General features: G+C 34.5%; 1 long non-coding RNA gene across 1 annotated transcript; it reads left to right on the plus strand.

Moving 5' to 3' along the window:
• Positions 1–2,806: 2,806 nt before the first annotated feature.
• Positions 2,807–4,748, plus strand: LOC131652330 (uncharacterized). The gene is made up of 2 exons (XR_009298685.1): positions 2,807–4,348; positions 4,525–4,748. It is a non-coding gene; the product is annotated as an uncharacterized LOC131652330 (long non-coding RNA).
• Positions 4,749–18,968: the final 14,220 nt, after the last annotated feature.

Genomic DNA, 18,968 nt, shown 5'->3' on the forward strand with positions numbered 1-18,968 from the left:
AACAAGTGTTCTCACTTGAGTCGTCCCCATATACATATATATATATATATATATATATATATATATATATATATATATATAAGGGACGTATCAAATGAAAACTTTGGTTATTATGAGAACTGAGAACTTTAATAATAACCATAATACCTACAAACAAGAGGTGTTTTTATTTCTGATTGTTGTAAAAAGGTGCTTTGAATCGGGGAGATTCAAAGTCCACCATATGTTTGGTCTGTATGTGTTAGAAGATTGTAAGAAAGTCTTGGTGTGAAATTGTACAAAGATCTAACATAATGAAATCCTTCACTGGGTGTGAAGGGACTAAACGTACCCTTGGTTGATAAGGGGAATTGATATAATTACATGTGTCTCTTTTACTTACTGCACTTTATTTTTCCTACATTATCGTTCATCTGTTCATCATAATTTTTCGGAAAAATAAAAGAATCATAATACCTACAAAATAACCAGCAAAAAGTCTTAAAACTAATTCACCTCCCTTTTAGGTTGCACTTTCTACTTACAACACTCGGTCACATGATTCGAGAATGTGGAAGCCTTTGATGGGATGTTATGTCCTTTTGAGTACTTCGAACAAATTTTAAGGAGATATCAATTGTCGGAGGTGTGTAGTTGATCATACGATATTTAGTGGATGAAGGGTTTCAACGTGGTCACTAAAGATGCATTGGTTACTGTCAATGAAACCAAACTGATGTAACCGCTCTTTTGTGGCAAGCCGATCATGGCAAGCCAACCAAAGCACAAACACCGCCCTCGGTCTCGCTGGATTATCACACATCATCTTTCTTCAATATACATTATGTTGTTACTCTTTTATCTCATGGCACATCAACATCATTTTATAATTTCCCTGGTGAACCATGGTTTCCTAGGTTATATTTTGCTCAGTGTTGATTCTTTATTTTAGGACAGCTTTCAGGATCCAAAAACACGACTTTTTAATGGGAGTATTCATGATGTTTCCACCTTTCATATAGTAGCTATGAATCCATCTGATCCATAGGCTATCCTCCTTACCGTTCAGATTCCACAAGATCTTCAACAAGTTTTCCTTATTCTAGTCCTCGAGCGAGATGATATTCAGCCCACCTTGGTTCCGCGGAGTGCACATTTTGTCCCAATCAATTGGAACTTCCCTCGTCACTTTTTCAGAGCCTGGCCACATAAACGAACGAAACACATCATCCACCTTCTTAGGAATTGTGATACATTGCATCCTCACCACAATTTTGTCAACCAACATCCTATATTGATGGATTTTCAACTTCTTACTAGATAATAGGATACCAAGGTAACGAAAACGACAACGGACCTATAGCTAACTGAGTGAGGTTACAAATTGTCAAGTTATCATTTGGATCCACATTGCCAAAATAAATCTTGCATTTCCCCGGGTTCACCTCCAAACCTGTAGACTTTGAGAATTCTTGGAGCTTTTGCATAGCAAGCTCGACGGAAACTGGGTCACCTCTAGTAAAAATCAACAAGTCATCGGCAAAACTGAAATTGATCACCCTAAGTTTCTCACATATCGAATGTAGGTTGAAATTGTGATTTCTCTTCAGTTGATTCATTATTCTGTGCATATACTCCACAACGATCACAAAAAGCAACGGGGAGAGAGGGTCCCCTTGACGCAAACCACATTTAGCTACTAGAAGGCTCGTATGTTCATCGTTGATGTTATAATGATACGACACAGTTGTGACAGCCAACATCTCCCAACGAATTAATTGGGTTGGAAAACTCAACTCTTTGGAGATGACTTCAAGCGCATACCACTCCACAAAATCGCATGCTTTTTAGAGGTCTATTTGAAGCATACACTTAGGAGGACCATTTTTGCCATTGTTCTGTTTTATAAGCTCGTAGACAAAAAGAATGTGATCATGAATATGGAGGCCTGGAACAAAAGCTACTCGGCTAACATCAATAATATTGCCCAAAATTTTACTCAATCTCTTGGTCATAATCTTCTATATGATTTTATAAATTGTTGTACAGCAGAAAATTGACCGAAAATCTTTTACCATCAATGCATTCTCAACTTTCAAAATGCAGTAACTAGCAATTATACTCGAACAATTATAAGAATTATCATAAATTAAATAAGTTGAACTTTACATAATTTAAATTAAATTCATTTATTTTTCAAACTTTAAGTTCAAAGTCAACCGTATTTAATTCATGAACAAAATTTAACTAATTAACTACCAAATGAAATATCAAAATATTTAACCAAGCATATGGGCTCCAGTGGTAAAGGAGCTCCTGCAAAAAATAATATTCGGAGAATATCGAATTCAATTTCTTGTGGAAACAATATTTGACCAGTGTTCATACTTCAGTTCACAATTCTGGACTAATATGGCTCTTTTCCCTTAAAAACCAGAGAGCTATAGAATAAAAAAAAAATCAAAATATTTTTAAATTTGTTCCATTTTCTAATCATACATAATAATAAAGCAAAATGAGTTTATTGGCAATTTTGACAAGTGGCACATTTCTAGACCCCTTACTATTTTAAATGTTTCTACTTAAAGAAATTTTTCTATTTTTGTTAATTTATTATTTATTAATTTAATAATTCAAATTTTATTTCAAGTTATTATTCATTTCCTATTTCCTATGCTCTTGGACATTAAATTATACTTATTTTATTTTTCAACTTATTAATTCCGTATTCTCTTGAGTAACACCCTTTGAATTGGTTTATGACATTTTATTTTTCTATTTATTATTGATTTCCTATTCTCTTGGATAACACCATTTTAATTGGTTAATGACCACACAATTCTCATTACTTTTTTTCAGCAAACATTGCCATAAACCCTTAATCTTCTTCATCAATTCATTCACCTATTCAATGTATCTTTCTCAATCCTTTCAACCTATCATTCATTTCCTCCATTTTTCTTCGGCGATTCTACTTCTCAATCCTTTCACGATTCATTTCTTGAAGCTTTTGTTTACCTTTTTTTCGTTCAACCAATCATCAACAACCTACAAACTTTCAAACTTATTCTCTTTTTCCAACACAAACCCGTTTGTATTTCTTTGTATTTCCAACTCATTTTTTTCCCAAAATCTCCCATCAAATCTCAGATCCTCCTTCTCCATACCTTCTTCTTTCTCTGTTTCACTTCTCTCACATTACCTTACATTTTTCTGCATCAACATCAATAAATATGTCCATCAATCCAATGGCAAAGCGGCAATCACATTACTCTTTGTTTTGTTACATAGATTTCTCATGTCTCTCAATTTCATGTTATATTTCAACCGCATATATGCACACCATGTATTTGATAAAATTGTGGTCTGAATTCTCCTTAACATTAACATGGCCTAAACTATGACTAATGTTTATTTTGACAGGAGCAAGCTTTATTGACTGGTAATATATATTTGTGAGGTTAGGGCAGTTAGAGGTACTCTTCCTTCCATTTCTTGTCTTTTCAATTTGAATTTAAAATTTAAAAACTACTTTATTCATCTTTCTACTTTTTCCTCATATCTCTAATTTACTCATCTTTTAAAAATTAATTTAAAAAGGTGTGTTTATTATACACCTATTTTGGAACTCATGTTGTTGTTATAACGCCATAAGTTACTGTTAAAAAACAAATAACGGTTAAAACTAAGTTGTTGTTATAACCTGTATATATTATAGTTAAAAAGCAAGTAACTGCTAAAATTATGTTGTTGTTCTTATGTATATGATATGATGCTGATAAAATGAAGGTAGTTGTTTAAATCATGTTGCCATTACAACATAAACATGATGTTGCTGTTAAAAAGCAAGTAACTTTCAAATATTCATAGTAAAAGTTTATGAATAGTTAATATCTCATGCTTATTTAATTTTTGTTTTTTTAGGTGCATACATGTTTAAAACAATGATAATATTTTCATTATTTATAAAGGTTGAGGTCTTTCATTTGATTAAAAGTGTAAGACTTTAGCAAACACTACTTAAATATTAAAGGTATTTTTCGTGCTATTTTATAAAAGTCACATATGAAGTTACTATTCACATAAAACATGTCAGATAAGGCTAAAAGCTTTGCTTTATGAATTTATAGATTGATGGATCCTCTGTTTCAAACAAATGTTGCAATAACTACGACAACCACATATCCTTTTCCTATAACATGTGTGTGGTCTCACCCTCCATTGTAGTTAGAAAATTAGAAGATATGGACATATATGCTCATTGAAATATGAAATTTAACGTGGTTCTTGCAGTTTGATTTTTCAAATGAAACAGTCTTTTGTTGGATTCATCAAAATACATGTCCTTTGTCTTTGTCTCAGTTTGCTGGTAAGATATTTTTTGCAATGCTAGGAGTTCAAAGCTCCTTCAAATTTAGCTGTAGTGTCTCTTTAAATCGACTTATTTGAATATGGATTATTGGAAGCAATGGTAGTTAATCTTGATCATGAAACTCTGCGTTTAATTTATACATTAAAGTTTCAATTTTTATATGTTCATTGCAGGACAACTGTCCAATATGACTTATTATTTACTGATAAGTGGCTAGGTTTCTCGAGTTGGTTTATATGTTCATTGCACGACAATTGTCGGGTTACTTATAGTTTACTATTAAGTGGCTAGGTTGCTCTAGCTGGTGCGTAGGCGAACCCGCCTGTTGTACACGCTATGTTAATTTTGTAATCTGGACCTGAATGTTTATATACAAATTGTATTGGATTAATCTCAAGTTTGAATAATCGAGAGGTACTTCAATCAAAGACATGAACACAATTGGCCGAACTTTGTGATAAAATCTCATGAGCTCTTTGTTATTTTTTTCTTCGAAAATGAGGTTGTTGTTCAAACAACAGTTGTTTCCAGATTTATAAGAAATGTCATGTGTAAGGTCTTATATTGTAGTTGTGTTGTGATTCTTGATACTAAGGAGAGTTGCAGTCAAATGCTTTTGATTGCTCGCAAATCTTTTTTCTTCTGAATTTCTCAATCTCTTCATATTTATTTTTATTTTTATAGAGGGCACCAATACTTCATAATTATTTTTAAATCATATATAAAATGTTGTTAAATTTATAAATCAAATTTAAATTTATTTCCAATTATTTTCATATAATATATAAATAATTTTTTCTTTATTTTTAAAATGGGATTGGAATACTTCAAAGTGACACGGAACAACCACTTATGATAGTTTCTATTTTATTTATTTGTTATTTATTTAATTTAATTTTGTTAATAAATTTTAATTATTGATTAATAAATAAACCATAATACTTTGGATTTGATCTTTTGTTTTCCTTTTTTAAAAAAATCAAATAATAATCAAATTTTTTAGAAGCCTGAGCACCCCTTTTTCCTTTTGATATTTTGATTAATAAATTAGAAATGACAAAATTATTTTATAACTAATAAAAATTTAGTTAAATAAACATTTTATCTATATAATAGTAATCTTATTACAAGTAAAATTTGTATATTATAAGTATTTTAAAATATTTCTTTTATTTACAAAATATTTAACCCGTGCCTCGCACGGGTCTAAGTACTAGTAGATTTTTATTCTATAAGCCAATTTAAAGTCAAAGTAATTATTGGACACGACCTATTCTGCCTATGCTACCCTACTAACATTTGAGTACGTGTCTTGTAACGTGGCTTTGGCTGAGTTCTATTACCATTGATGTATTGCCACGTGGTTTTAACGTAATGGAGGGACATAAATTTTTATTTCCATTTTTCTCACGTTAGTGAAGCATTTATGTTTCCTTTATTGGTAGCAAATCAGGAGTAACAGAGACGCCGACGAGGATCCTCTGCCGCAAGGAATATTTTTGTCCGTTTTTGACTAATTGACTCATTCATCAACAGTTGAATTTTGATTTTATTTTTTCTACAATTTTTATATTGTGCAAGCGAACAAAACTTGCATAGAAAGAAACCTAAATCTTTATTCTTAAAATGACTAATAAAAAGAAATTTTATATTTATTTAAAATTTATTAATTTCTTAATTAAAATTATTCAAATTATAATAATGAAGAAAATATATATTTTTTAATTAATAAAAAATTATAATTAATTATTTGTAAAATCAATTATTATGTTTGTATCTATCAATTTTTTTTTCTTGTTCATGCAATGTCATCCTAGTTCAAACGGATTAATAGTTTTGTTTAATTGTAGTAGTTTTTATTTCTTTTTATTTTTATCCTCATAAATTAGAGTATTTAATTTTAGTACTCCATCTCATTCCATTTAAAAGTAAAGGTTTATGTTTAAAATGTATTAAATAATTAATATATTTAGTTTATATTATTCAAATATATTAATGATTTAATATATTTAAAAAATAATTTTTTATATAAATAAAATCGAAGATAGTATTAAACAATTTTCTCCGATATAAGGTTAAAAAACTGTGATAAATATATTTTAGATTATATATAATATAAATTTATGATCTGAAAATTGACTAATTATGTTTGAGTTTAAAATTGATTAGTCATGTTGATAATTTCATGTTACATTATTTAAAATATATTATGTTATAATTTATGAATACAAAAATATGTCATGGGATAAAAAATGAAAAAAACATAAAAGACAAATTTTTTAAGTGGATAAAAATTGAAAAAATCTAAGCTTAACTTAACTCCAATAATTTCTCGCTGTTCAAATTTTTTATATAAAAGTGAATAGTCATTGAGAAAGTTATTAGATTAAAAAATCAAATCAATTTTGACTTCAAATATTTTATATAAAAATAAGATTAAAACAATTTGATTTTTGTTTGAAAAATTTAAGATAATAAATGAGAGGCCAACTCTACATAACCATTCACACAGATCACAGGAACCTGCTACCAAGGTTGTTAAAATCTCGATTTAAAACCTAAACTCTATAGATTTTATGTTTTTAGGTCTGCATTTTGGGTTAAATCGCAGGTAAAAACATTTTTATGAAAAATCGTATTCCGAAACGATTTTAAGTGATTTAAATCTTTCTGAAATAGGTAAAATCGTGTAAAATCATGTAAAATCGTTGGATTTTACTCTTTGACCTGATTTTACTTTTTTTTTGTCACATTTTATATTTTGGCACATAAAATTTTCTCTATGAATTTTTAATTTTATTCACATTCATATCTTGGTTATAATATTAAAATATCTTTAACCATTGAAGATGGATTTAATCAAGTCGAATATGAATATTCTAATGAAGATGATGTTGTAGAAGGATTAAACTTTTGATTAAGTTGAAGATGAAGATTAAAAAATTTGTTTTTTTAAACTTGAAAAACTTATGAAACTATTTTTTTTATAATCTTTTGGACGCTACATTTTATGATTTGATGGACAATTTATGTAGTTTGATACAAATTTATGAATATTACACTTTATTATGATGATATTGTATATTTTTGCTTTATAATTAAGTTAAAATTTTAAATAATTAAGGTATTTAGAATATTATATAAGTCTATATATATGTTGTATATATAAATATAATATAATTTTAATATGAAGTAAACTCTATGATTTTACGTTTCGATTTTATCTAGGTAAAACGAATCAAGATAAAAACTCGATTCTGACAACCTTGCCTGCTACCTCAAAAAATACTCTACCCTTCACTAGATTTTTTATCTAGGAAAATTTGTCCGGAAGGAGACGCCTTAAAAAACCATCTTCTTAGGAGCTCAACTAACCCTAATAAAATAGAGTCAATTTTATCAGAGATAAGGATAAATCTGTACCCGTCTCAAATTTTGATTTTAGAAGAGTCTTATAAACAGAGGCAACAAAGTAATTATCATCAAGCCCATCATGCCACCATTATTATTCAGTAATTGGAGAAATGACCATTCTATGAACAATTTGAATGAAATAAGAAAGTAAAGTCTCTTCCTAGATAAAAATGATCCGCTCTACTTAAAATCTCAAATGACCTTACTTCCTATTTAAAAATCTATATCACTGACACTTTCTGGTCCGATATATGATAAATCTACCAATCTAATCTTCAGAAAAATAAAGAGAACAAATTGAAATAAAGAGAACAAATTCCACTTTATTAGGCAAGTCATCCTCAAACTAATTAGAGATATCATCACTTTAAACCTTAAAAGATAACTTCCTCACATGTCTATAGTTTTCTTAAAAATTATTTTTGAAAACTGATTTTTATGTTGAAAATAAAATAGCAAATTTAGAGTAGTTTTTGAAAAAAATATTTTTAATAAAAGCGAGAAAAAACTATAATTTATTATGTCTATTTTGTTATGAATAAATATAAATATAAACATCTTGTTAGAGACAACTTGGGAGGGGGTCAACAAGAACATATTATACCTGAAACACACTTTATGAGTGACACACCACTTGTCCACCTAAAATCTTAAGGTGATATGTGTGTGGGTTCTCTCACTTATAAAGTGTTCATTCTTCCCTTTTCTAACCAATGTGAGACTTCTTCCTCACACTTCATTCTCAACACTCCCCCTCAAGTATTTCTTCCCTTTTCTAAACAATGTGAGACTTCCTCCTCACACTTGATTCTCAACACTCCTCCTCAAGTGTTCTAACCAATGTGAGACTTCTTCCTCACACTTGTTTCTCAATACTCCCCCTTAAGTGTGAGTCTATACAATGCTCCCCCTCATGTGAAAGCTCTCTCTTCCACATTCACTTGTATCTGTTGACTTTCTTCAAATACAAGTAAGCCGCTCCCTTTCTCGAACCAAAGGCTCTGATACTAATGTTAGAGGCAACTCTGGAGGGGGTCAACGAGAGAGCATATTACACTTGGAACACACTTTGTGAGAGACACACCACTTGTCCACCTAAAATCTTAAGGTGATAGGTGTGTGAGTTTTCTCACTTATAAAGTGTTCATTCTTCCCTTTTCTAACCAATCAATGTGAGACTTCTTCCTCACACTTGATTCTCATTACTCCCCCTCAAGTGTTTCTTCACTTTTCTAACCAATGTGAGACTCCCTCCTCACACTTGATTCTCAACACATCTTACTTAGTAGTCCATATATTTCCTATTCTCTATTAACACTTATGATTTTTCATCTTTCTAATGTCCTATAAATTAATTGTATGATGAACTTATCAAGCATCCCTAAATGATAGTAAAACAGATTAATATATGATGATATAATTTTAGTGATATGATTTTGATAATTATATAATAATATGTTCATGCGTATCATTAAAGTGTTTAATCATGAGATACTATTGTATTGGTTTTGAATATATTATCAACCATTACACAAATTAGATATAGTTCTTGATGCTCTAAAATTAGGATGATCATTGTTTAATTTGTGTCCTCAATTGTAATATCTCATATTAAACAAAGTCTTGTTGATACAATTTCTTTATATCTTATTATTTCTAAATATTGATATTTTAACAAGAGAATTGAGACATTGATTACTAGAGGAGAAAATAAAAGGTCAGCTTCGGGACCGTAAGAGTCGGATTTAGAGAGGGAGTCAGAATTTTATTGCTACTAACATAGTAATCTCACTCTCCATATCCATTAGTACTAGTCAAACAATAGAATTAGTCTCTTATGTCAATAGTTAGTGACTTGGTTTATATAATTAACATGTATCATTCTTTTTGATTGTATACTACAATTTTGTACTATAATTTTTTTTTTTTTGTAAAAATATGTTGCAACCTATTAAAGAAAATATCAATAGTCTAGAGTTGCTACATATTTTAAATTTGTTCTAATAATGCTTAGATTTCTTATATAAATCTTGATTATACTATTCTTTTCTATTTACAAGTAAAGTGTACGGATGGCATTTGTAATAGAACAACTACCAATTTTTTTCTCGAGTTTGTACTACACTTATATTAGTATAATTGAAGCTCGTGCAATTGTAAATCAGAACTTTACAAATTACACTTAAATGTGTCGTTGGTAAAATTGGTTAAGTCGTCTCTAAATAATATGATGCGAATAATTAATATTGAAGGACAAGAAGTTTCTTCAATCCAGTAAATTTTTGTGTTTCTAAAAAAAATTAAAAATCAAAGAAATTGAGTTTTTCATGACATTAATGGTTGCATCGACCAAAATATCATGCAAAATTGTCTACTCACAACTAGAAGTTTATGAAATTGTTTTCTCAGACAACGATTTTATTTTCTGAATTTTTTTCTTTCAAGAACTTTCTTTATACGTATCACATTGTAGCAACCTGCCTAAAAATTATACTTAGAGAGTCGCCACCTATTCTGAAGGGCGAATAGGAAACCCTACACAGATAAGAGATTGAGGGTAAGTTATTATAATCAGGCTGAGGGAAGGTATGAGGCACCCTCAGCCCTTTCCTAAAGGCTAACAATCAAAGATTAGGGTTGCATGGCAGGGTTTGTAAAGAAATGTGGCAAACAGAATTATAAGGACATGATTGAGATTTTGAAGAGGGGGACTCGCCTTGTTGCCAAGTGCCTACGTACCTCCTTAGGGAGGATCAGAGTCGACGTAGTTCGGGAAAGGTTGTACGCCATTTAGAGTTTGAATTTGATTTGATATGTTTTTTAGAGGCTTTTTGGTTAGCCTATCGCAGTTTGTCTTGTCTTTGTAATTTGAATGGAGTTTAGAATTATTTGAAAATGTGGGCGTACAACCTTGATTTGGCACTATTAACCGCAATGATCAATAGGTTTGATCACCATGGTTAAAAGATTTGAAATTTGCATCACTACCAATTTTAATCGATTAACTTGATTATTACTAATAACGAATTATAGTATTTTTTAACAATTTAATAATTAGTTTGCATCCTTACCCCTCGCAACCGATTAATTCGATTAAAAAGAATAAGGAATTTGAAATGAGGAAATTGAATAGTTAATCATCGCAACCAATGAGGATGGTTGAAACCATTTAACTAAATAGAGATTAATTGTATTTTAATTAAATAAACATTTTAATTAAAATTATTATTGCCCATAGCGATTAATCGATTTAATCGGAACGAATCAATAAGTTAGAAATTTAACTTTTATAATATATATTAACTTATTTATAAAAATAAATTATTATACAAATAAATATTAAATGTAATTAACTAAAATATTTAAATTAATTAAAATAAAGAAGTTAATTAGTTTTTTTTTGATTCAGTGTGGTTGCAATTGGAGTATATGGTATAGTCAACAATTAAGGGGCGTTAGATCTGTCTGAGTGGGAGGTCAATGGTAGGATCATGAGGGATTATGGTGAAGTTTGCAGCTGTAGGCGTATGGGATCAGAAGTTTAGAAATTCCAGAAAAATAATAGCAAGGGCTAGGGATCGAACCCTGGACCCTTGCGTGACCAACAAACATGCTTACCAACCCAGCCAGCGCGCGCGTGTGTTCAGAATGCACAACCAGCATATCATATATAAAACAATAAAAAGGATAAAATCCCTGCGCGCGAAATTCGAATAAACGAATAGCGTGATGCCACGCACTCGTCTTCCCCACTATACCTGTAAATTCCTGCAGAATCAGCTACGATTTTGCTATGGATTCGCCGCAAATTTGTTTCGTAGCCTACGCACCAAAAAAATAACGAACACGACATGCACGAATATAAATGTTTCGCACCTACCTTAAACCTTTCGTTTTCATCATACGAACTCACTCATAGCATTATTTTGACCCAATTTTGACCCTACACAAAAACCCCAATTGAAACCCTAAGAGCTCCACGCGGCCTCCAATGGCCGTTCGTGTTTAAACCACAAAAACCCCAATTAATCCACCCAGAAACATTCAGAACATCAACAATAACCAGAATACACACTTAAATTTCAAAGAGAACGCATGAATTGTTCTAACCGATCCAAAATTGATAACGGCGTACCTTGGCTCGAGGGAGAGTAATCTGGGGGTGTTGATGCTATGCAAGTGTCCACACACGTTCAGAGTGCCTCCAAGAAGCTTTTGCAACCTTTGAATCTTGTTGAAACGCCCTAATTCTCTAAAACCGAATTCAAGTTTCTTGAAGAATTTTTGAGTTCTTGAATATGTTTCTTTGGCCAGAATTTCCAACCCTTATTCATGTGCATAGCTTCACTTACTTATAGCCTTCCATTAGGTCACGAATTAGAGGCCCATGGATCCATAAAATCTCTTTTGCCAATCTTGGAATTTTGAACAAATTTGATTTTATTTTTTTGATAAAAACCTTCTATTTTGGTCCAAATATTATATCAATCTTTTCCATTTGATTTGAGCACGAAAATTATACCATATTTTGCCATTAATGTTGATTGGAAATCATCAACATATATTTTCTACCAAAATATTTGATTTCTCACTTATTTAAATCATAAAAATCAATTTTAAATGAAATAAAATTGTGTAAAAAATCAAGTAAAGTGATAAGATTCGTGGCACATGTCTTGGATAACTTATGGGCCAAGTTCAAGTCATAAAAGTATGGGCCTATTTGTAAAAAATCCAATTTGAGCCTCCTTTTTTCACATTTGGTCCTCCAAAATCACCCAACTTTGATTGATCATATCTCCTTCAATTTTTAAGCTATGAGGGAGATCTAATACTTTTTAGAAACCTCAAGAGGTCCTCTACAAGCCACTTTGGAATATATTTTTCATTTGAAGCTTTTATCTTGACCATATCCTCTTTGGAAAAAAACTGTTTCTGAAGGATGCCTGAAAATGACCTGTAATCTTTTGCCTTGTATCTCTTAAATGAAGCATTTTTAGCCTTGGCTTGTGAGACACAAAGTTGTAGAGAATTCAATTTCCTTCACAATAGGCTTTGAGTGGGGAATTTCTGATGTTCCATGTGAAAGTTATGCCCAGTCAAAGTTGGGTTGACTTTCTCCTAAGAAACCCTAACTTGAACCTTTCCATCTTTGTTCATCTCTGAGTTTCTATTAATGGAATCATGATCAATTCTTGATCAAATGATGGTTATGCACCCCATACTTAATATTTGCCCAATGGTTAAAGTTTGGATCATGCCTTGATTATGATTGACCTTTCAATTTGGATCAGTTGACTGTGAATTATCTGGATTATGTGAATGAGCCATGCTTTGAGATTTGAGCCTTGCTTTTGTTATGATAAAAGTGTGGGAGGTAAATTTTGGGGTATGACAGCTGCCCCTATTTAATTATCTTGGATTGGGTGACAAGAGGGTGTGTAGACCTCGCGTCGTTCCGATCGAAGAGTTATTAAATACTGGAAGACCCTTAAATTTACCTTGAACACCTTGAACCCGGTAGTGGAGAGGGATGCCTTGTTAAAGTAGTTACCTTGCTTATGGCGCTAGCAGGGGTTTGCAGTTTATGGGTAACCCACTTACTATAATTCTAGTAAGTCGTCGCGGTTGGTATACCCATTCACTATCGTAGTTGGACTAAGTCTGTCGTAGATGGTATGACCCACTTACTATAGCTCTAGTAAGTCGTCGTAGTTAGCCATACCTGCTTACTATCGTAGTTGGAGTGAGCTTATCGTAGATGGTAAGGTCCACTTACTTTTCAGTAAGTCGTCGCAGTTGACCGTACCTACTCATTATCGTAGTTGGAGTGAGTTTATCGTAGATGGTAAGGTCCACTTACTTTCCAGTAAGTCGTCGCAGTTGACCGTACCTACTCACTATCGTAGTTAGAGTAAGCTTATCGTAGATGGTAGGGCCCACTTACTGTCAGTCTAGTAAGTCGTCGCAGTTAGCCGTACCTGCTCACTATCGTAGTTGGAGTGAGTTTATCGTAGATGGTAAGGTCCACTTACTTTCCAGTAAGTCGTCGCAGTTGACCGTACCTACTCACTATCGTAGTTAGAGTAAGCTTATCGTAGATGGTAGGGCCCACTTACTGTCAGTCTAGTAAGTCGTCGCAGTTAGCCGTACCTGCTTACTATCGTAGTTGGATTAACCCCAAAAGGGTTACTCGTCTTGATGCGGGCGAGTTGTGTGTATAAAAGGTTATCTTGCAAATGTGTATGCTTATGATTTTGTTATTTGTATGATGAATGTTTGTATGCGAATGCAGGTCATGTGAATGTTTTGTATGTAAATGCGATGTGTATGAGTGTTTATGTAAGTGAATATGTAAGTATGATGACTTTGGGGTACTATCTTTTGTCACCAATTGGAATTTGTTTAAGATCTTTCGAGCAACTTTACGGGTCTTGACTCAGATCGCCCGGGGCTAGTATGTTGGAATGTGGCGGTGTTGTTTTTTTTTTTTTTTAGGGTTATCAGATCATCAGGCGTATATTGGCTGCCGGAGGTATCGTGGTTTTATCCCCTTTATTTCAGTCTAATGATTTGTAAGTTTCCTGTTTTAAATTCGAAGTTCAAAGTTTATGAGAAATAAATTATTCTTTGCACTTGGTATTGAAATGATGAAAAGATAAGTATGAAAGTGAAAAGCTTTTATTGATTATTGCCTTAAATTGGCGAATGTACAAAGGGTATGAGAGAAAGAAAAATGACAAATAGAAATGACATTAATACTGCTATTGCTCTTTTTTGCTATCGAGGGCCCCAGTAATCCTTTGACTTCGGAAGTTGATGATTGCTCGATTTCCTATCCTTTATGAATTGTCTTGGGCTCGTAGCTTGAAGCCTTATCCCTGCTAGGCATAGTACCTCTTGACTGCATCTGAATTGATTGGGTGCGGTAGCTCATCCCCATCCATTGTAGTGAGGACTAATGCCCCTCCCGAGAACACCGTTTTTACAATGTATGGACCTTCGTAGTTAGGTGTCCATTTTCCACGGGCGTCGAGTCGAGGTAACAGTATCTTCTTGAGGACAATGTCACCTTCTTTGTAGGTTCGAGGTCGGACCTTCTTATCGAACGCTTTTTTCATCCTCTTCTGATAGAGTTGTCCATGACACAAAGCTGTCAGTCGCTTTTCTTCAATGAGATTAAGCTGATCGAAACGAGTTTTTACCCATTCCGATTCTTCTAACTTTGTGTCAGCTATGACTCTTAATGACGGGATCTCCACTTCGATTGGGAGGACAGCTTCCATACCGTAGACTAGGGAGAAGGGAGTTGCCCCTGTAGATGTACGCACCGAGGTTCTGTAACCGTGTAGGGCGAAGGGAAGCATCTCGTGCCAATCCTTGTATGTTTTCACCATCTTTTGTATTATCTTTTTGATATTTTTATTTGCAGCTTCGACAGCGCCGTTCATTTTAGGCCTGTATGGTGAAGAATTGTGGTGTTCAATCTTGAACTCCTCGCACAGCTCCCTCATCATGTTATTGTTTAGATTCGACCCATTATCGATGATAATCCTGCTTGGAACCCCATACCGACATATGATATTATGCTTGATGAACCGAGTGACTACTTGTCTTGTTACGTTGGTGTAAGAGGCAGCTTCGACCCATTTGGTAAAGTAGTCTATGGCGACTAATATAAATCGATGTCCGTTCGAAGCTTTAGGTTCTATCATCCCTATCATGTCGATTCCCCACATTGCAAATGGCCATGGTGAACTCAGAACGTTCAACGGGTTTGGTGGTGCGTGCACCTTGTCAGCGTAGATTTGGCACTTGTGACAGGTCCTTGCATATTGGAAACAGTCGGCCTCCATCGTTAACCAGTAATACCCTGCCCGCAGTATCTTTCTAGCCATTGAATGTCCGTTTGCATGAGTTCCGAAGGTTCCTTCATGTACCTCCCTGATAATTTCCTTGGCCTCGTTTTTATCTACACACCTCAATAACACTGAATCATAGTTCCTTTTGTATAGGATGCTTCCGCTTAAGAAGAACTTGGATGCAAGTCTCCTCAGTGTCTTTTTATCAATTGTTGAGGCATTCTCCGGGTATTCTTGTTTTTCCAGGTACTCTTTAATGTCGTGGTACCATGGTTTGTTGTCAGACTGCTCCTCGATCGTGAGACAATAGGCAGGTTCGTCGAAGTGCCTAACGGTTATTCGTGGTTCATGGTTTGGCCAGGTCACTTTGAACATAGAGGAAAGCGTTGCTAGTGCATCGGCTATTTGATTTTCTTCCCTCGGGATATGAGTAAAGGTGATAGTATCAAATTCAGCTGTCAACTCCAGTATAAGGTCTCGGTATGGGATTAGCTTTGCATCTCGAGTGTCCCACTCTTTGTTGACCTGATGGATTACCAATGCTGAGTCTCCGTATACATCAAGGAGTTTGATTCTTAGGTCGATTGCAGCTTCTAACCCCAATATGCATGCTTCGTATTCTGCAATGTTGTTGGTACAGTCGAAACATAGTCTTGCCGTGAAGGGTAAGTGTCGGTCATCGGGAGATGTCAATACTGCCCCTATGCCATGTCCTAGTGCATTTGAAGCACCGTCGAACATGAGTTTCCATACCAAACCTGGTTCGGGTCCCTCATCGGGTCCCGGTATTTCATAGTCTCTCACTAGCATAATATCCTCGTCTGGGAAGTCGAACTTCATAGATTGGTATTCCTCGAGTGGTTGGTGGGCAAGATGTTCTGCCAAGACACTCCCTTTTATTGCTTTTTGAGTTACATACTGTATGTCGTATTCGGACAACAACATTTGCCATCTTGCAATTCTACCCGTGAGAGCCTGTTTTTCGAACACGTATTTCAAAGGATCCATTCTCGATATCAGCCATGTGGAGTGGTTCAGCATATATTGCCTTAGACGTTTGGAGGCCCATGCTAGGGCGCAACATGTCTTTTCCAATGGTGAATACCGAGACTCGCAATCCGTGAATTTCTTACTGAGGTAGTAAATAGCGTGTTCTTTCCTGCCTGTTTCATCTTGTTGCCCCAGTACACACCCCATAGACCTTTCGAGTACTGTGAGGTACATGATTAGTGGCCTTCCGGGTACAGGAGGTAAGAGTATAGGTGGTTCTTGTAAGTAGTTCTTTATGGTTTCGAAGGCTACTTGACAATCATCATTCCACTTGATAGGTTGATCTTTCCTGAGTAGTTTGAATATAGGCTCGCATGTAGCTGTTAGATGTGAAATGAACCTTGAGATGTAATTCAACCGACCCAGGAAACCTCGTACCTCTTTTTCTGTTTTTGGAACGGGCATCGCTTGTATGGCTTTTACTTTATCGGGATCAACCTCTATACCTCGTTGGCTTACAATGAATCCCAACAGCTTTCCCGATCTTACACCAAACGTACACTTGTTCGGGTTTAACCTTAGCTTGTACTTCTTTAGACGTTCAAACAGCTTATGTAGATTTGTAATATGTTCTTCTTCCGTGGGAGACTTGGCAATCATATCATCTACATATACTTCGACCTCTTTATGGATCATATCATGGAATAATGTGACCATGGCTCTTTGATATGTTGCCCCTGCATTTCTCAACCCGAATGGCATTACTTTGTAGCAAAAGGTGCCCCAAGAGGTCATGAAGGTGGTCTTTTCCATATCCTCGGGAGCCATCTTAATCTGATTATACCCGGAGAAACCATCCATAAAAGAGAACACTGAAACTTGTGCTGTATTATCCACCAAGATATCTATATGTGGAAGTGGGAAATCATCTTTTGGACTTGCTTTATTTAGATCTCTGTAATCTACACACATGCGCACTTTCCCGTCTTTTTTAGGAACCGGCACTATGTTTGCAATCCAAGGTGGGTAGTCAACCACAGCAAGAAACCCGGCATCGAACTGTTTGAGCACCTCTTCCCTAATCTTACTATCCATATCTGGTCGAACCCTTCTACGCTTTTGCCTGACCGGCGCACATCCTTCTTTGAGAGGTAACCTGTGTACCACGATGTCTGTATCCAACCCCGGCATATCACGGTATGACCAAGCAAAAATCTCTGCATACTCGTGGAGGAGCTTGATTAACGTTGCTTTTACGTCCTTACCTAGCGTTGCCCCAATCTTAATGTTTTTGGGTTCTTCATCTGTTCCCAAGTTTATGGTTTCAATGGCCTCTTGTGGAGGGAGCATGCTCTTGGATTCCTTATCCACTAACCTTGACAACTCTTCCGGAAGTTCATCGTCTTCCTCATCCCCTCCTTCAGCCTGATTAGCGAGAGCCTCGAGTTTGTATAGAGTCTCAGCAGTATTATTATCGGTGGTGTTAGGAAGTGATCTGCACATGTTTTATGTTTGTTTTCTTTTAGTATGCAGATGTGAACGTGCTTTGTTTGTGCAAGAAATTTATTTGTCATTTTCAGAAATGGGAAAGGAATAAATGCGAGAAAAGGCAATATTTTCAATACCAAAATGCAAAGACAATTTTATTAATAAACTTCGAACTTGAAAGTAAATGGGGCCCTTACAAACTAGCTCTATGCTTCGGGCGAGGCATGAGCGTTATTGTTTTTCTTTATCAAAAAGGGGAAATAAAACACACAAAAGCAAATTACTTTGAAATGAAAACTATCTCCGGTATCTCCAGGCTTGTCCAATTCTGAAGCTGTTCTCCTGGCCTGATCTCTCGAATGAAATTGGATGTCCCTTCTTGAGAGTCCTGATTGGACACCATAGCCACATGCTCATAACCGCCAGTCACAAAAGTTTGCATTATTGGGGGAAATGGTCGTTCTTCTTTCTTAATGCTTGTGACCTTGGTGGGTTGGTATCCTAACCCCAGGCGATCCTTCTTCTCCAAAACTTCTGGCAGCTTGCCCCAGCCTTTAGTATCTGCGTCTTGTAGGTCTTTCCATGAGGTTACCGCCCTTCTTATCTTCTCTACTGGTAGTGTGATAGCAGTTGCAATTTCTAGAGCTTGAAATGCGGTACCCAATGCTTCGTCTCCAGCCTCAATATATCTGTATGAGTTTAGATTGCTGACAAATATATCCTCTTCTCCATTGATAGTTACTATGGAGTTCCCATTCACAAACTTTAGTTTCTGATGGAGGGTGGAGGTGACTGCCCCAGCTGCATGGATCCAAGGACGCCCTAGTAGGCAGGTATAAGCTGGCTCGATTTCCATCACTTGG

The sequence above is a fragment of the Vicia villosa genome, linkage group LG2, assembly GCF_029867415.1.
Source record: "Vicia villosa cultivar HV-30 ecotype Madison, WI linkage group LG2, Vvil1.0, whole genome shotgun sequence".
NCBI classification, from domain to species: domain Eukaryota; kingdom Viridiplantae; phylum Streptophyta; class Magnoliopsida; order Fabales; family Fabaceae; genus Vicia; species Vicia villosa.